We start from the raw sequence: 20,325 nt of genomic DNA on the forward strand, positions 1-20,325 counted from the left end.
CGTGAAAGCATTTCTTCTTTCTGAGATCACTGGGGGCAGTTACGAACTAACTCTTTTTTTCTGCATACTCCTTAGGCCTGGGCTTTAGATCTACACATTTTCAATTACCTAACCAGTTGAGACTGATGTCAGCTCTATCTCAGTTTATACTTAAGAGTAAGCACCCCATGCCTGCAGCTTGCAGGAGCCAGAACTCTCTGAAGCACCAGGTTCACTTAGAGTAGTGGTCCTTATTTTCCTCTCTGAGTGGCCCCGGCTAAAATGGAAAAATTTCTGTCAATGTGAGCATCAGCCCTAGGATGTGCATTCCCTCCCGGGAACAGAATTTCTCCTTGTCTTAATTTCTGCCCCGGTGCCCGTCGGCCCTCAAATCTGAAGATTGTTATTCTGAGGATTTATTTGGCACTTGTGAAGTACTGACAGGGTCCCCTGCACTGAATAAAACAGAGGAGGCAACATGCTTCACTTTCCCACTGGCTTAGCATTGAGGTAATTATGGTTCTGGGTTTTGTACATGTTTGGAATTTAAAACTGTTGCTTTGTCAGTGTGTTGATTTTATGGTCAGTCTCAAGAGTAAGTAGATTTCAAAAACATAGCCAGTTAAGAGGAGAGTTGGCTGACTGTTAGATAGAAGTATCTGGATAATAGTAGTATGCGTCCCACAAGATGGTTCTGAAAGGAGGCCTGTAATTGACTTAAGCCCGCTTTTGCTGCCTGTTCTTTTAAACATGTGGTTGGAAAGCCTCTTCTGGTCTCTTAGCTCAAATGCTCAAACATATTCTGTAACAGTCATGCAGCCTAGTCCAACACAAAGAAAGTATTGTACTTCATCACTCGCCTAGGTTTTTCTACAAGATCAAAAGTGAAAGCTATTTCCATTTGAATTGGAAATATGCGGTAAATGTTTTCTTGATAGAACTTTTAAGATTTCTCTGTGCATTGTAAGGAAGGAAAAAGTAAAATTGGATTGTATCCCCTTAAGGCAGAAAAAAACGGAATAAGATATTTTTTTTCTGGCAGTGTCACAGGTTAACATCAAAAAGACTATCAAACTGTTCAACTGCATAAGGGACAGTACTTAGAGATGGGAAATAGGATTTAGGAATATAGTTAAATCTTATAGACTGAGAGTTTGTGATACTTTCAACAAGGGTTTGCACTGTTTAACTTAGAGGTATTCATAAAAGAAAGAGTTGAAAAATCAGCTCATCTTGTAAAGACATTTACAGAGGGTGTTTATGTGACTTAAGAGGAAGAAGTGAATCCAACATCTCTTAAATGTGTTAGAAGGGCCATTTTCATAACAGCAATTAATATGAAAAAGCCAAACATTCCTAATAAGGAATTTATTAGAGGAGGTTTTATTGTATAATTACAGTTTGTAACTAAACAAAAGTAACAGAAACCATTGTTTGACCTCAAAGAATTACATACAGCAATTACAAACCAGCACTTTGCATTTTGTGTCTTCCACACCCTCACTTCCCCTGTTGATTTATAGGTCCCAGCAACAACCCCAGGCACAAAGCAGAATAGGATGAGGGCCATCGACCTGGTGTAGTCATATCTTTTTTATTACAGTGGGCCCAGCATATAATGATACGCCATTAGGAAAGGAGAGCTGAGAAGGAGTCATGAGGATTTACAACTGCATCATTCTGCCGTCTCTCATATGGATTTGGGACCAATTGTATGGTGGAATCTGCATCTGGGAAAGAGTCCAGGGAGACTGACCATGGCTGCTGGAGGTAGGGATCTGGTGAGAGAAACGCAGGCCACGGCTATGGAGATGAATATGGAGGGCTTAGATCCCAGGAATCCATCCAGGTACTTGGAAGTCCTCAGTGTGTATCCCTGGCATGGGCAGGAGAGTATAGTAGGCAGAGCATCCCCTGAAAGAAAATAGGAATGGGCCTGGAGCTGGTGCTTGGAAAGCGGGAGGCTCACAGCATTTGAAAAGGGAGGAACAGAACAAGCAAGGCACATTCAGAGTTGGGAGAGGCTACCACAGACCCTAACCCTGAACCTATGTCTTTTGTCTCATCTTGGTCTAGGGATCCTGTCCATTTTGAGTGAAGCCAGGGGCAGAGTCCTACAGTGTCATGTGCCTGGGCACATTTGGTGGACCAAATAGGAAAGAAAGCCAGAGGAACCTGCACCCTCCACTAGAACAGGACAGCTCAAAGCAATAATTTTTTCCTCCTGATGTGTAAAGGAGAACCTGTGGGCGGGAGCTGGTCTGTAATTCTCTGTTCTATTCAGGACATAGTGTTAGGGGCTCACTTAAAGATCATGTAATAGAACACAGAACAGATGTACCTGAGAAAACATTGTACTCTCGTTTATGGCTGAAGACCTAGCAAAGGGCTTCTCAGTGAAGACAGACAGAGTATTGCTCTTTGGACACTGATTGGCCTCATGAATAGTCTGCTGTAAGTGCGATAAACTCATCAGCATCTGTAGATATGGGCACCTGCTCTTCCTTGTACCCCTGTGCAGGAAACCCTTGATGACTGCTTTTGATAGTACAGAGTTTATCTTCTTCACATCAAGAAGGACTTTTTGAATATTTTCAAAAAAGTCCCATATTTTTAGGAAATTGTGGATTTCCTCGTTAATCCAAAGATAAAGGAGTTGGCCTGCAAGGGAGGCACCTTGAAAGCCTTCAAGTTATATCTTTGAGTGCTTCTCAGGGACATGCTTTCCATGGACAGGGCCAAGGCCAGGCAGTACCAAGGGATGTGAGATGATGAAGTCTTCACCTGGCAGAGAAGAGATGCAGTCTCCTCCTAGGATTTGATGTTATCATTAGTGTGGTGACAGGTCAGGAAACCCCAGCAGGCCTAAATGTTGTTCAGGTTCCATATATTGAATGTTACTGAAAATAGAGCAGACAGGCTTTGATGGTATAAGTAGTGTCCTGGAGGACTTGCTCTGATGACTCAGGGACATAAAATCCACTCCTTGTGAAAAGGTACTTGGTGTTCATGAGGTCACCATGACCACCTTTGCTGAGACAGGGCTGCCAGGAATAATGGCACAGGCTCCATCATTCCCGGGGACTGCCCCAGCCTGGGGCTGGGGAGGGTGACTGAGGTTGGGACAGTGTGTTTGGAGAACTCAGTAAAATGACTTAGAGTGCGCTATTAACTGAGGGTCCTCTTTTCCCTCAGTGTCTTTTTTACTTTATGAAGAGTTCTAGTAATTTCAGCCTGACTTGTCACTTCCACTATTATTTAAAAATAAGTGATCTTTTTCTTTTTAAAAAAAATTTGTCAGAGTGAGAGAGAGAGAGCACAAGCAGCGGGGAGCGGCAGAGGGAGAGGGAGAAGCAGGCTCCCCACGGAGCAAGGAGCCCGATGCGGGACTCAATCCCAGGATCATGACCTGAGCTGAAGGCAGATGCTTAACCAACTGAGCCACCCTGATGTCCCAAAAATAAGTGATCTTTTGATAGGAGCTTATTTCTTAAGCATTTGCCTGTGAAAAGATGAACAGTTAGCTCCTCACTGTATTGAAAATCAAAATCTAAGATTCTCAACCTTAAGGACGGAACTGGAGAAATACATATGCAATGTGAAATAATCAAGTATTCCAGTCTCAGACCAATACCCATGGCTTGTTTGAAATCCAAAGCAGAAACACGTTCCCAGGATCAGGAATTTTGTAAAGAAATATTAAGAGGAAAGGCAGCATAGCACAGGGATTAAGGGCAGCAGCCCTAAGAGCAAAGTACCAGGATTTTAATCCCAGATGCAAAATTTAAAATTGTGGGGTCTTCTTTAAGTTAGTTGGCCATGCTTTGCTCAGCTGTTCTTTCTGTAAAATGAGGATAATAGTGACATCTACCCACAAAGTTGAAAACATTATTTGACTTTTTCACTGTGAGTTCAAGTCTGATTCTAAGAGCCTCAGGCTCTACTTGTGACTCTAGACTCCCATGTACATCCACAAGTCCATGTAAAGGCAGAGGGAATAAAGTGAAGTACCAGCTTAAGTGACACCAATGTGTATTCTATTATACCAGTTATTTAAGGAGTGAAGTGGTTCTCCATTTAGGGAGGGTTATTTGGGCTCAACAGGAAGAGTCCAGTGTTTAGTCTTCATGGAATCCTAGATTGTCTGGGTTTTCCAACTCCCTTTTGGAATGTTATGCTGTTGTCTATTACTTAACCAAAAGGGTTTTGCCAAACCCAGATCATTTGGAAAATAAAAGCAAAGCTCCAGACAAATATTAAGACAAGAGTTTCCAACTGGTTTTGAAAGGAGGAACTACTTTTCACTTTTCATTTCTCAGAAAGCTCAAATAATGCATTTGTGGGGATGGGAAAAGGTGGAAATGGAGGGTCATTTAGTGGGAGAGGAGCTGGTGAGGGAAAATTGTACTAGTGAAGTCCATGACATGGTGGGACAGTGGATGTGGGAGGAGATTTAAAAGGAGAGGTCCAGAAGAGGTACCATATCATCAACACTGGAAATATTGGTAGTTGTTTCAGGCATTGAGTGGGAAATGGAAAGTGGAAAGTGGCAGTGTCACTTAGCTTGGAAAATTGCCATTAGATTTCTGTCTATTGGATGGGCAGACACTTGTCAAAGGTATGCCAAAGACTCCAAAGTCAGAAGACACAAGATGAAACTAATTATTTGAGTCAGTGCGAGTTGAGGCATTTGGATAGTGGGTAGAAGAATGTCATATGGGTTTACCAATCTGAGGTTTATTTGCTTACCTTTAATTTATTGTTTAGTGTTGTATAATTAAATTCTAACAGCTTCTGAGTATGGAGAAACGGAGGCATGCAGAGTCTGTAAGCTAGAAGGAGTATGCATTACTGTTGCATTTTTGTAATATAGTTTTATTTTAAGTGTGGCAAAATAGCTCACAACTTATTTATTTTCCTAAGGTGTGCCTTTCTGTAAAGTGAAGTCCCCTTTCTAATAATGCCAGTGATACTGGATTCCAATATTATGGCTTTTTATATCAGAGGTTCTTAAAATAACTCTGTAATCTAGTGACTCTAAATGATTCTACAGTCTAAAATGACTCTCTATCTGAATAATATATTCATAATCCAAGACAAAGATTCAATAATGATTAAAAAAAAAACAGAGGGGGTGCCTGGGTGGCTCAGTTGGTTAGGTGTCTGCCTTCGGTTCAGGTCATGATCCCAGAGTCATGGGATCGAGCCCCACATCGGGCTCCCTGCTCCGCGGGAAGCCTGCTTCTCCCTCTCCCACTCCCCCTGCTTGTACTCTCTCTCTCTCTCCTCCCTCTGTCAAATAAATAAATAAAATCTTTAAAAAAAAAAAAAAAGGGAGCCTGGGTGGCTCAGTTGGTTAGGTGTCTGCCTTTGGCTCAGGTCATGATCCCAGGGTCCTGGGATCGAGCCCCGCATCAGGCTCCCTGCTCGGCGGGAAGCCTGCTTCTCCCTCTCCCACTCCCCCTGCTTGTGTTCCCTCTCTCGCTGTCTCTGTCAATTAAATAAATAAAAGCTTTAAAAAAATATATATAAAAATATTTAAAAAAATAACAGAGATCCCAAAACAGTGACCTTGTGGACCCATACAGTTTTATGAAGATTCAAATCAGTTATAACTTTTAAAGATTTAGTTATGAAACGCAATTCTCAGCTTCTTTTGAAGAAGCTCCGCAGGCTGTTTGATCACATTCCTCAGTGCTAGCAGGGATTCCTAGCTTGTACTGTCATCTCACTCACCCACCTGCTTTTCTCATTCACCGTGCCTAGCCCCGATGGCATTTGAATCCAAGACATCTGACTCAGACTTATCTTCATGACACTTACCATTAGAGTCTTTAAAAAAAAAAAAAAATGAATCGTCAAAAAGAAATGAAGTAGTGATGCATGCTACGAAATGGATGAATCTTGAAAATATTATGTTAAGAAGCCATAAAAGACAATAAATAAATAAATAAATAAATAAATAAATAAATAAATAAAAGAAAATATGTGAAACAAAAGAGAGAAAAAAAAAAGGAATGGGCTAAGTGGTGGCACCACCACCCGGCCTCCACATCTAACCAAGACAATTATCAGAGGCAGCAACGTTTGGGGAATTCTCTCTTTCCTTTAAACTTTTCAAACTGTTCTCATCACTTAACGTGAAGTTTTGAGGAAGGCATTTTGCCACTGGAGTCAAAACCCGCAAAGTCAGTAAGACAAACAAGCAGATGAGATAGTACTGACTGAAAGTACGTGAGTAGATATTTCTCATAATCTTCCACCGTCCTGAATGTTGGCATGTGCCTGTTGCAGCAGGGATTGTCTGCCGGGGGCAGGGACGGACCAGCGGTGCCCAATCCCCTGAGGTATTTCTCATGCTGGCTGTGTTGGGAAAGATTCTGTACAGCAGCTTCAGAGAAACAGTCATGTTTGTGCTTTAAATCATCAACTACTTTTTTATGCTGTACTTGCTTCCAGAATGTTTAACCTGAAGTTGTGGGATCCAACTCTTTTAATGCAGACGGCGGGGGTGACCAAGACCCCAGAGTGATTAAGTGTCCACGGTAATACAACTAGAAAAAAAAATATTGAAGAGTCAGAATGACTGATTTGAATGATACGGATTTTGCTTTTGTTTCTCCCCTTCCCTACCACTCCCCTCTCCTCCTCCTCCCCTCCTTCTTCTTCTCCTTCTCCTTCTCCTTCTTCTTCTTCTCCTCCTTCTCCTTCTTCTTCTCCTCCTTCTTCTCCTCCTTCTTCTTCTTCTTCTTCTTCTTCTTCTTCTTCTTCCTCTTCCCCTTCCCCTTCCCCTTCCCCTTCCCCTTCCCCTTCCTTCTCTTCCCCTTCCTTCTCTTCCCCTTCCTTCTCTTCCCCTTCCCCTTTCTTCTCTTCCTCTTCCCCTTCCCCTTCCTTCTCTTCCTCTTCCCCTTCCCCTCCTCCTCCTCCTTCTTCTCTCCTCTCTCTCTCTCTCTGGCATTTAATGGATATTGGTAATCAACTTCTATCCATACTTTTCTGTGAATGGGGGGAATGGTTAAACTAGCCTAATGATTATCTGGAGATTAATCTTTAATTAAATGCTTCTTAAAAAAAGATATACCCTTTCATAGAATCTTAAAATACTTGTCCTTAAAAAAAAAAAAAGCTTCTGATTAAGGACATTGTCCTACTGTTTCTAAGTAACAATCATTTAGAAACAATTCATGGACTAGAGGATTATATAACTTTTGGAAAACATATATTATAAATATTGATGATGATAAAAATTTAGTGCAGAAAGAACAAACTTGAATAGTTTAATGGAAAAAATAGAAACCTATTTCACGCAAATTATTCACAAATTACAAACATAAAAGGTACTTTAGAAAAGAATATGCAGTTTCTTCCTTTTACAAGTATGGTATTTTTCTGAGTTCTCATTTTTTTTAAAATCTTGAGTGTAGTGCTTTAGAATTCTTAAGACATATCCATACACATTTTGTCATTTTATTTTTACAGCCTTGTGTAAAAAGGCCAAGGAATTATTGTTCCCATTTTAGAGGTACAGAGACTGAGTCTGAATGAGATATGTTTTGAATCACTTTCTGGAGGGTCACACAACCAATTAACAGTGGAGTCAGCTGTGGAACTCTTTATTCTGACTTTCAGTCCAGAACTCTTTCCACTGTATTACCCAGGCCCTCAATCTGCAGTTAGAATCTTTTCCAAAGTAACACAAATTAAATGTCTAGTCCCAGAGGTGCTACAATGCTAAAATATGAGATGTGATTTAAATTAATTGTCACGTTCTGTGGTAAAGAAAAGAAAATATTATTCAAGTTTAACCTTTGAGACAAATTCATATGAACTCAGCCAAATACTTGGAGAAAATTCCACAAAACTACTCCATGGAAGGTGAATCAAATTTAGCCAAAACCATCTGCAATGTCCTACTACTGTTTAAAGTGGAAGCTATTCCCTTGTGGTACTGCTTTGAATGCCATTTCTCAGAATAAATTTTTGTATCATCCTGACATGCTGAGAAATTGCTAAGTTCTTTCTAGATATTTCCATTTTTTAATTGCTTGAGCAAATGGATAAAAACAAGTTTTGCAGCAGTCAGACTAACAGTCTCCTTGGATTTCCTGGTTCTCATGTCTTTTATGGATTGACTGGTATAAATGAGCAGTGAATATAAAAAAGTATTGCAGCTATTCTATTTTTTAAGATCTTAAGACCAATGTTGTCTAGTACAGTGGGTAAAAGTTCGTCCTCAAAATCAGACATTTTCCAGCTCTCTGTTGTTCAGCCGTGTGGATAAATTGCTTAAGCTCTTTAAGCCTCGTTCATTCATTTATTCATTTCAAAATATTTATTGGCTCCATCACATAATAACAAATGCCATGAAATATGTTAGAGGCTAAAGATATGGCAGTAAACAATGGAGACAAAAAATCTGCCCTCGTGGGGCTTCCATTTTAGTGACTCAGTATCACTGAATGTAAAATGGGGATAATTATATTTACTCCATTGGATAATTGCTGGGATGTTATAAAATTAGCCCTGGCCTAGAAGTGTACTTGTGCACATTAGATGATCTGATCTTTGTCTTAAGCAGGTTGGAGAATAGATTTGAGGAATAATAACTTCAATTCCAAAATACCCTCCTATGTAGTTAAGCTGAGATCCTTAGTGGAAGTGAAAATAAATGAGAAAAACCCCAAATAGGACCCAGCAAAGGAAACATGTCATAAATGAAAAGTGCTAATTTAGCATATATCACTCTCTCTGTTTTTACCTTTTTATTTTGAAATAATTTCAGACTTTAGAAAACTTTCAAAAATAGTACAGAGGGTTTTAGTATATCCTTCATCCAGATTCCTCTAATGTTAATATCTTGAATAACTGTTATACAATTAACAAAACCAAGAAATTAACACCGGGAAAGTGCATTAATTAAATTATGAGTGTATATATAGTATAGGCCAGTTTTTTTATGCTTGTTTTCTGTGGGGATTTTATTGTTCCTGTTTTTACAAGTATTTTTTGTTGTTGTTCCAGGATCCCATCCAGGATATCAGACTGCATTTAGTTGTCATGGTTCCTGAGTCTGTTGTCTGTCAGCTCATCAGCCTTTCTTTCTGTCTCATGACTTTGACATATTTGAAGAATACTGGCCAGGTAGAATGTCCCTAAATTTGGTTTTGTTTGGTTGTTTTTCTCATGGTTAGATTGAGGTTGTATATTTTGGCAAAAATAATACAGAAGTGATGTAGTATTCTCAGTCTACTATAGGAGAGGTTCAAGATGTCTTACTACTGGTGATGTTAACCTTGATCATTTGGTTACAGTGGTTTCTGCTGGGTTTTATCTTTGTAATTAATAAATATCTTGGGGAAGATACTTGGAAACTATGTGCTTCTCCCCAAGACTTGATCCAGTAATTTTAACATCCATTGGCAGATTTTGCTTGCAAAAATTATTATTGTGTTCTAATGGAGGTATTTCTATTTGCTTCATTCCTTTTGCATTTATAATTACTATTTTTCTGTAAGGAAGAGCTATCTCTTCTCTTTCATTTGTTTATTCAACTTTCAGGAACTTGTGGATTTTTATTGTATACTACAGTTATAATCCACTAATATTTTATTTATTTTTTACTCAATTGTTCCGTTTGTGACCATTAGGAACTTCTTTTGACTTAACCCCTGTGTCCTTTCCACATGTACCCAGCCACGTCTGAATACTTCCTTACTCTCTGGCACAGCAAGATGCCTTTCTTTACCTTTAAGGAGAAGATGTCAGGTCCTTTGAGAACATAACCTGTGTAAGGCTTTAATATTTTTTTTAAATGCTAAAACCAGGAAAAGATTATCCTCCAAGACTTTGTCCAGGAAAGATTAATGTCAATGGATATCTTTGCTCCAACATTGTACCAAGTACTTCTCTGTTTTCAAGCTAAACTAGTCATATTAAAGAATCTGTTTTCCTATATTCCCTACTTTATATAAGGGTGATGGCTTAAGTACATCAATGTACCATTGAAATTATTTCTGAACTCTCTTCTCCTCCCTGACTTGGTGAAGGTATCACAGCATCCAATGTGCAGTGATGTGTATTTTGGTACATAAAATGAATGAGGAGAATTTTATTCACTTGACATTACTCACCAACACTCCTTAGTTCTGCTGGATCTGGGAGTGTGGGGTCAAGCCAAATTAAATGCTATTTCCAGAAATCTGTTAGGTGGACTTATTGGCTCTGTAATACATTTTAAGAGAATGAGAAAAACACACCCACTCTGTAGAAGGGAGGCTTTAGTGTAATTTGTCTGTAGTGTCTACCCTCTTCTAGAACAGAGGCTAGCAAACTATGGCCCTTGAGCCAAGTTGAATTAGTTGCTTGTTTTTTGTTTTTTGTTTTTGATCACCTGCAAGTTGTTTGTTACATTCTCACATGGCTGGATTTTAGTTATATGAATCCCTACATAATATCCTCAGTTTTTTCTCTTGGCCCTCAAATCTTTCCTGACCTCTGTTCTAGAAGTCACTCCTCTTTGCTTTGCTCATGCTCTTCCCTCTGCCTGAAACATTCTTCTCTACTTTGCCTGGTTGACTGATGCCTACTTGTCCTCCAGGATTCCCTATTGTGCAGTCCTTCCCTACCTTACCATGTAGAGTCAGAGGTCTGTCTTCAGACTACCTATACTATGAGCCTGTAGTATTAGGGCATGCCTCTTTTCTAATTCAGTGGTGTGCTGGAGCTAGTTGATGGGACCCAATTATATACATCTTTTCTCAGCTCCACATTCAGTGACATTATACTGATACCCTGAAATTGATCATGCTGGGAGTATTTACACTGTGTAAACTGGCAAATTTCAGAAGCCAGTAATTTCCTCTCGCCCCTGTCCTCCGGAAAGCTGGGCATTTAACTTTACTAGCACATCACTGCTTATCACAATGGTTTTTATGTGCTTGGTTTTGCTTTGTTTGGTTTTTTTCTTTTATTTTTCTGATTCTACCATCAGAATCTGAGCTACTTAAGGATTGATTCTGAATTTTATTCATCGTTCATAATGCCTTATATACAGTAGGCTATTCGTACTTTTTGAATTAATGAAAAACTGAGTGAAAGTTGTATACATGGGGGAAAAACTTTTTCTGTAATAATTTCTAAATCTAAGGAATAATAAGTTAACATAGTGGCCTAAAACTTATGTAAATCAAAGATGTTTGCTTAAAGTAACCATTTTCAGATCCTCAATACAAAGTGAAGAATGGGAAAAGTTAGGGAATAGAAAGAGATTGGATAATAAGATAATAGAATTTCCTAAAAAATCATAAGTTCCACAGTGCTGGTGGCATTCTGGAATAAGTCTTGAGGCTTTTTGATTCATGTCCCAGGCTGTTTCCACTACACTGGACGCCAGCAATTAAGCCAGATTTGCCCAAAAGGAACCCCCATCTCCTACATCTATATTTTCTTTATTCTTAGGTTGATGTTCGCTTAGTCTCTCTTCCCATTCTTTAATTTAGATAAATAGACTAGGGGAGAGAAAAGGCTGTTGCAGAGAGTCTGCAGTAATGTAAAAACTAGGAAACTAGGTCCATTTCTCCCCTACAATTATTGGTAGAAAATGAGTGGAGAGTGGAAGCAAGGAAAAGATGTCTTTGTCAAAATTAAACATGCAGAAATGTAATAACCTATGTTCATATTCTGGGACATTATAACTTCAGAAATCTCACTTCTTCTGACCAGTGTACCCTTAACTTGGTACAAAAATAACACATACATACCAAAATACATTCTATATTACTCAGGGTGCCAGGTTCCTTTGGTTCATCTATATGGCTTCTAATCAGGAAAAAGGAACATATTTCAAAGGGCAAAATGATTCCCTACATATCCTAGTCAACCCCTTTCTGAGACTGCTGGGGTCCAGGTGGTACTTCAGTTCTATGACTATGAATGTAAAATCAATTCTCTAATTTCTTCTTCCTGTTACTTTCAAATTAAACTAAGAAAATATTTCATGGGTATAATACAGTACATGTACTTTAAAGTAGAGAAAGTGAGGCACATAATTTATATCCTGTTAGAAAAGTCACAATTACCCTTGGTCATAGAGGCAAACCCAGAGAGAAGAGGCTATTTTTACAAATTGAAAGGCAGTGGAAGAAATTGAAAATCAGTGCTCCTATGTCTAAACTCAATACCTGAGTCCTTTAACAGGTTTTCTGGTTTTAATGTACAATTCTTTATCACTCTATTTTATGCGAGAAAACTTTACAGAATGTGAAATTCTTGTTTTATAAAAACAATATATCTATCAAATATATGTTTTTTCAAACGACACACAGTCTGCTCCCCAGAAAGTTACTCTCTCATCCCCCCCCACCACTGAGAATCATTGCAAATGATCAGTTGGTCTGTGATGAGTAATCATTTTTCATTGCCCCATTGCATTCAAAATAATAAAGCTAAATACATCAACTGTCTTTATGTTTACATGACTTACTCAGTATTACAGAACGCAGCTGGAATATGAATTGTTCAGCGTTAAAGTAAATTGCTTTCCAGTTTTAAATACAGAATCTTTTTCATAGTCCCAATACTCATAAGTGCTACTAAAACTATTTCACAAGTGCAGTCCCAAAATCTTCAAGCAGTTCAATAGTCCATGCTGTCTCAGAGCAAAAGAGAGAAAGTCCAAGTGATGATGTTGCCAAGGGAAGAGGGTTGTATTTGGCTCCTCTACTTGAAGGACAATCTAGCTACTGTGAAAAGCCTGGGAATTTGACTTCTGTTATAATTGGATCAGATCTTTCCAGCAGCTCCTTCAAGGGGATATTAGTTTCATATGGAACCTGTAGTTCTTCCAATTTGAGGCTTTGATCGTACAAATGAATGTTGAAATGCTGATTCTGATCCTGTCATGCTACTAGAATTGGTGACTGGATTTGTATTCAACCGTATAAAAGACACAAGGGAGTGGGCAAATAACTAAATGGGCAATTTACTTAGGAGGCATGGTGCTGGTCTAAAGATGATGAAAAGATTGTCTAAGGTTTTTCAGGAGATTTGCTTTTATTGCTAAATTAATAACCCCTCTGTATTATCATAAAATCTGAAGTTGCTACTGAGCTATGAACAATCAAATTGCAGCTTTCTTGAGGAAATGTTCTGTAGTGTTAATGTTTTGGAGATATCTCTGCCATCCTTATTCTTAATTCACCATGTGGTTAAAGCTGATACATCTGAATAGTTTGTGGAATCCTCTTTCAGAATGTATTATATTTGATGACTATGCCAACTGGATATAAGCATCCCACTCAGGATGTATTTGAAATTAAATATGACATTTAGCTTTTTTTGAAAACAAATTTTTTATTATAGGATACTTTTAGATTCATAGAAAAGTTGCAAAGATAGCGGTTTTTATACACCCAGTTTCCCCTATTGTTAACATCTTACATTAGTGTGATGCTTTTGCTACAACAAATGAACCAATATTAATTCATTATTATTAACCAAAATCTGTACTTCATTCACATTTTTCTTAGATTTTAGCTAATGTTCTTTTTCTGTCTCAGAATACCATCCAGGATACCATATTAGTTTTCATGTCTCCTTAGTCTCATCATGACTCTGACAGTTTCTCAGACTTTCCTTTTTGATGTACTTGACAGTTTTGAGGACTATTAGTAAGGTATTTTGTAGAATATCCCTCAATACTCGTTCTCTGTTGTCTCTCATGATCAGACTGGAGTTATAGATTTTAGGAAGGAAGACAACAAAGTTAAACCTACCTAGATGAAGTAGTGTATGTCATATTTCTCCATTTTAAATTTACTGTTTAAATTTAAATACTATACTCTTTGAAAGGAAGTCACCAAATGCAACCTACACATAAGGAGTGGGGAATTATGATCCACCTCTTTGAGTAGGAATATAATATAAAGTATTTGGAATTTTTCTGGACAGATTTGTCTTTCTCATTCATTTATCTATTCAGTCACTTATTTCTATCACTATATATACACCTATAAATATTTATTTTATCACCAATGTAATATTATTTATTTTGTTGTTCAAATTATGTTAACTTTAGCCATTGGGAGCACTTTTGGTTGGCTCTGGTATCTCTTTGACATACCTCCTGTCCTTCTAACCCAACATTGTTTTGTTTTGTTCTAGTATTTTCTTACACTATAAGATTTTTGGATGCAAGCTCATCTTGCATATTCTATTACTTCAGTCCTAGAATCAGCCATTTGGGATTTAAATATCAAAATCAAACTTTAGTCAGTAATTCAACAAATCTGTGTCTATCTTTTAATCTTCATTGCTCATCAATGTAAACTGTGTTAGTAATAAAAATAGAAGCCTCTATTTGGTTGCTAATGGATTATTTTAGAAAAGCAAGTGACTTGGTAGCTTTTAAAATTATAATCAAAGATGTATTACTCTAATTACTTCTGTTCAAACCCAAAGAACATTAAGTTAAATATGTCTAATTTGACTAATCTGATGAAATACTATCTCTTTGAATCATGACCTTAAGAAATCATTCTTGGCTAAAAAAGGAGAGTCAAATTACTCTATGGGATATTTGGGAATATGCCTCCTGGCACAAAAGGCTAGATGTTCTGAAAAAGAATAGTTCTGAAATAATGAGCAAGCAGCTAACTAAGATTGTACCTGGGCTATAATTTGAGAACCTGGCAGAAAGAAAGGAAAGAGAGAGAGAGAGAGAGAGAGAGAGAAAGAGAGAAAGAGAAAGGAAAGGGAGAAAGAAAGAAAGAGAAGACTTCATTCAAGATTGTCAACTCATTTATTACCTGATTGAAAATACAAAAGTAAAACAAAATAATATTCCGGAATTTCACTTGAGACTACATTAATAGAAGAAGGCTACACAATTCTAAAGATATAGGAGTTCTTGTATCCATTTAAAATTCAACATAAAATAAAAAAAAGCTTCCTTTAAAATTATGATACACTACTATTTTGGGGTGGCAGGCAGGAGGAGGGAATGTTGGGGAAGAAGCCATAAGCAGCAAATCCCTTTTACTCATTTCTCTTCAATGTAATCCTGTGGGTTTTTTCCAGAACATTAGGTACTAGTCATTAATTTCTGCTAGTAGTCTCATGTTGGTGAATCATTTCTTGGGAACACACTTGTCATGGTTTAAAAGAAGGTATTTGGTAGCTTGTTAAGATTCTTTAACTCTCTTCCTGTCTTACTGGTTCTTTTAAAGGTCAACTTCCTTTATACCTTTAGAATTTTGTTATGCTAGACTCTGTTTTGTCATAACAGTAGTACTTATGTTTTCATTTGAAGGGCTGAGTCAGCAGCATCATTATAAAAAAAAAAAAACAACAACTACTGGTTTTTCTCCCCTCTTCCTTTTGAATATTTTTGAAGGAACAGTAAGTTAACTAAATCAATTATTTTTTGCTCTTATTCAATAAAATCTGTTCCTTTTCTTTAGTCATTTAAAATAAGTTTGTTATTCATTATGTGTGTGTGTGTTTAATTCTGATTTCCTCTCATGCAATGTAACAGCTTGAGTCAAAGAGAACACTTTATTTTTTGAAAATGTTTTAGTATTTTATAAAATGAGAAGAGTTGACTGGCTAGAGAACCATCTGTGGAATACTATCCCAAATCTACTGATAACATTTATTTTTCTTTTATCTATTCTTCCATGTCTCTGCTCATTTATTCATCCATCTATCTGTTGTCTCTCAAAAATGCTGTGTAAAACACTACACTAATGGAATTCTGAGTAGTACAACTGTTAGGCAATTCCTGTATAAACAGGACAAGAAGCTTACTTTCTAATGGAAGGCTACATAAGCATTTTTCCAAAAGGTAGATGTTATAGACCAGATGAGTGATATAAAAAATTAAATACTATAGACGGGCAAAATTGTAGAGTTTTTCTTGAAATTGGGGCAATCTTATCAGGTCAGACATAAAAGCATAAAATGACATTTGAGCTGATCAAATATCATTGATCAAAAGGGTGGGTTGAATATTAAAACTATGAGAAAGAAGAACAGATTTAGGAATGAATGCATTCCCTCACCCATTTATTTAGAAAGTGTCCAACAAATACTTGCACACAACATTTTGCTAGTTCTGAAGCACAGAATAAGAGTACTATTTGAGGAACAGCTGATGATCCGTCTTCTATAAAGAATCAGATTTGTATTGCAGTGAAATGTGTGACTAGAATTAGAAGTTGGGGACTGGTCATGTAAGAACTTGAACATTAATTAGTGGATACTAACATTAATTAGTGGATACTAACTGATTTGAGCAAGAGATGATGGCAAGTCCTACACTTTAAAGAGGGATAAAGGAATTGGTGATATTAAGGATTTGGTTTATGAAAGTATTTATAAGAGTTGCTGTTGAGGGGTGCCCGGGTGGCTCAGTCAGTTAAGTGTCTGCCTTCGGCTCAGGTCATGATCCCAGGGTCCTGGGATTGAGCCCTGCATTGGGCTCCCTGCTGAGTAGAGATCCTGCTTCTCCCTTTCCATCTGCCTGCCACTCTGCCTACTTGTGCTTTCTCTCTCTCTCTGCCAAATAAATAATAAAATCTTAAAAAAAGAAAGAGTTGCTATAGAAAACAGGTTGGAAATTATCCCATAAAGACATCACAAGAAAAGAAAACTAGACACCAATATTCCTTATGAATATAAATTAAAATATCCTTAATAAAATGATAGCAAGATGAATACCCTATTATTTGCCCTAACTGCTAATGGTGTATCAAATGGATCCAATTGAAATGAAACCCATAAAATTTCCAATAAATATTTTACAGATTAAGAATTGTATGCTTTATCCATTCATCTGCTGAAGGACATCTTGGGTCCTTCCACAGCTGGGCTATTATGGGCATTGCACGTGATGTGATGAGCCCTGGTGTTATATGCAACTAATGAATCATTGAACCCTACATCAAAAGCTAATGTTGTACTATATGTTGGCTAATTGAACATAATAAGTAAAAATTTTTAAAAAAAGAATTGTATGCTTTTCATGATAGTAGATAATGGTTTTAAAAACCTCTCAATGTATAAATGAGTAATGTATTCTTAAATTGTCCGAATGCTTGTGTTATATACATTGTCATTTGTTTAGCAAATAAAAACTGTAGCTAAAGAAGTTTTATGTATTTAAAATGACAGAAATAAACCAAGCTGAACAGAAAAAAAAAAGAAAATAGGTAGGAAATTAATAAGAAATTCCTTAGCATTTACTAGAGAACTGGTAATATCTCTTTTTATTAGAAACAAGGAGCCCAGTCTTATTCATGACTAGCTATACAATAGAAGCAGAGAAAATATAAAGTGAAAGTGGCTCAGAGTTGAAGAGTAGCTTGTTAGTCATAGAAAAAGATGAAGGGATCAGCTGCAGAAATTCAACAAGGTAATTACTGAAAGAAAAAAAAAGTGGGTGGGCTCAAGAACTTATGATTCTTAAAATAATAAAAAGAGGGGCACCTGGGTGGCTCAGTTGGTTAAGCAACTGCCTTCAGCTCAGGTCATGATCCTGGAGTCCCGGAATCAAGTTCCGCATCGGGCACCCTGCTCAGTGGGGAGTCTGCTTCTCCCTCTGACCCTCCCCCCCCATGCTCTCTCTCTCTCTGTCTCATTCTTTCTTTCTCAAATAAATAAATGAAATCTTTAAAAAATAAATAATAAAAAGGTGGTTTTTGAGACAGAGCTTTTTGGTGTGTATGGTATGCTGTGATGGTTAATTTTTTGTGTCAACTTCACTAGGTTATGGTGCCCAACTGTTTGGTCAAACACTCATCTAGATGTTGTGTAGAGATATTTTTAGATGTGATTAACATTTATGTCAATAAATTTTGAGTAAAGCAGATTACTCTCCATATCGTGGATGGGCCTCATCTAATCAGATGAAAGCCTTAAGAACTAAGGTCCAATTCTGCCTCCAGACTGCCTTTGGACTTGAGCTGCAACATCTACTCTTCCCTGGATCTCCACTCTGCTGCCTTCTGTAGAATTTGGACTTGCCAGCACCACAGTTGGGAGGGCCAATTCCTTTAATTTTTCTTTCTCCCTCTTTTTTTCTGTTCTCCATGTGTGTGTATCTCTGCATAAACATACACACACACACACACACACAGAGGAACACAAAATGCATACACACATGTATATATGTATATTCTGTTGGTTTTATTTCTCTGGAGAACCCTGACTAATACAGAGTTTTATATATATATATATATAAAACTCTGTATATATATATAACTGTATGTGTGTGTGTATATACACACACACACACACACACACACACATACATACATATATATTTTTTTCCCAGCTCTGACTATGGAGGAGATCTAAAAACAATGACATCCTGTAAGGATGAGCATAGTTAGCACTTACATCTTGGTTTCTAATTATTCTCTTGTGAAAGGTACTGGGTCCCTGGAAAAATGGCTGATTCCAGGATTGAAGCATGGAAAATATGAGATGAGCCTGGAAAATCTTGCCGTGCCAGAGTCTGTGTGATCTAAAAATAGACTGGGGATGGGCATGTTGAAAGGACACTTGAGCAACTTGAAAGAATCTACTATGGCCAGATTTGGGATGATTTAAACAACAAATTAAATAAAATTCATAGACTAAAATAGATATCCATGAGTCTATACTGATATAAATAAATAAATGATTAAAGAAATGAGGAGAGAGACAGCACTTCCATTCTGTAGAGTTTCAACTAATAAATGTAGAAGGAAAGATGGAAATATAAAATCACAATTGGCATAGCAATAATTTTTGCAGGCAAGAATCATCAATGGTTGCTAAAATAATGAGTAAAAGTGTAATAAAAACAGGATATTTGAATAGTGTCAGACTTTCTCCTAAAAGATACTTAGCAATTACAAATGGAAAAAAATGAAAATGTTACAATTTCAGATGAAACTTTGCAGTAGGAAAAACTGATGAAGGTTAACATCACCAATAATGATACATTGGGGTTTCAGACGTTTCCTGATATGATCCACCAAGAAGGTATGACATCATTTCTGGGATATGTTTAACAATAAAGCATATAGATTTTTATCAGATGTGTCAAGATATAATTTTCACAAATCACTTATATTAGTCTTTAAGTTTACACATATTTGTGTTTTATTAAACTTACATGCTGTGTAGTTATCATCAAAATCCAATTTTAGGACATTTTTATTACCACAAAAAATTACCTCTTGAGAGGCAGCAGTTAATTCCTGCACTGACCCCAGCTCCAGGCAACAACTGATCTGCTTTTTGTCCTTATACTTTTGCCTTTTCTAGTAATGTTATATATGTAGAATCATATATCATATCTCCTATATCTGGTTTCTTTCACCTAGAATTACAGTTTTAGATGTGCCATGTCTTTTGTAGTTTGTTTCTTCAGATTGCTGAATAGCATCTTATTATATGGATATACCATATTTTCTTATTCATTCACCAACTGAAGGACATTTGGTTTGGATCATTATTATGAATAATGCTCCTGTAAACATTCACATGCATGTATTTGTGTGAAAATAGCTTTTCATTTTCCTTAGGGAAATACCTAGAAGTGGAATTGTTGGGTCATATGGTAAATGTATGTTTGTAAGAAACTACCAATTTGTCTTCCAAAGTTGCTGTCAACTCTTCATTTTGAATTCCCACCAGCAATTTCTGAGAGTTCCAGTTGCTCCACATCCTTACCAGTACATGATATTGTCATTATTTTTTTTAATTAAGCCATTCTAGTAGATGTATAGCAGTATCTCATTTTGGAATTAGTTTGCATTTCTCTAATAACTAATGATGCTTAGCATCTTTTCATGTACTTACTTGCTATTTATATGCCCTCATTGGGGAAGTAGCTATTAAAATATTTTTCCCAAATTTTTATTGGATCAGTTTCTTTTTTATTATTTTATTTTATTGGATTAGTTTCTTATTATTGAGTTATATGATTTCTTCATATATTCTAGATAGAAATCCTTCCCTCATCATATATGTATTTTTTAAATATTATCTCCTAGTATAGAGCTTGCTTTTTCATTTTCTTAACAGTGTTTTTTGAAGAACAAAGGTTTGCAATTTTGATGGAGTCTAAATTATAAACTATTTTTTTTATTGCCGTATGTTCTTTTTTGTCCTAAGAAATATTTGTTGAATCAAATTCAAAAAGATTTTCTCCTGTTTTCTTCTAGAAATTGTATCATTTTAGCTCTTATCTTAGGTCTATGATACATTTCAAATTTATCTCTATGTATGATATCAGCTAATGATAGAGGATCATTTATCCATATACAGATATCCAGTTGTTGCATCCCCATTTATTTT

Source organism: Callorhinus ursinus, unplaced genomic scaffold (genome assembly GCF_003265705.2).
Source record: "Callorhinus ursinus isolate GAN/ISIS: 27379988/994484 unplaced genomic scaffold, GSC_fseal_2.0 scaffold12, whole genome shotgun sequence".
Classification (NCBI taxonomy): Eukaryota; Metazoa; Chordata; class Mammalia; order Carnivora; family Otariidae; genus Callorhinus; species Callorhinus ursinus.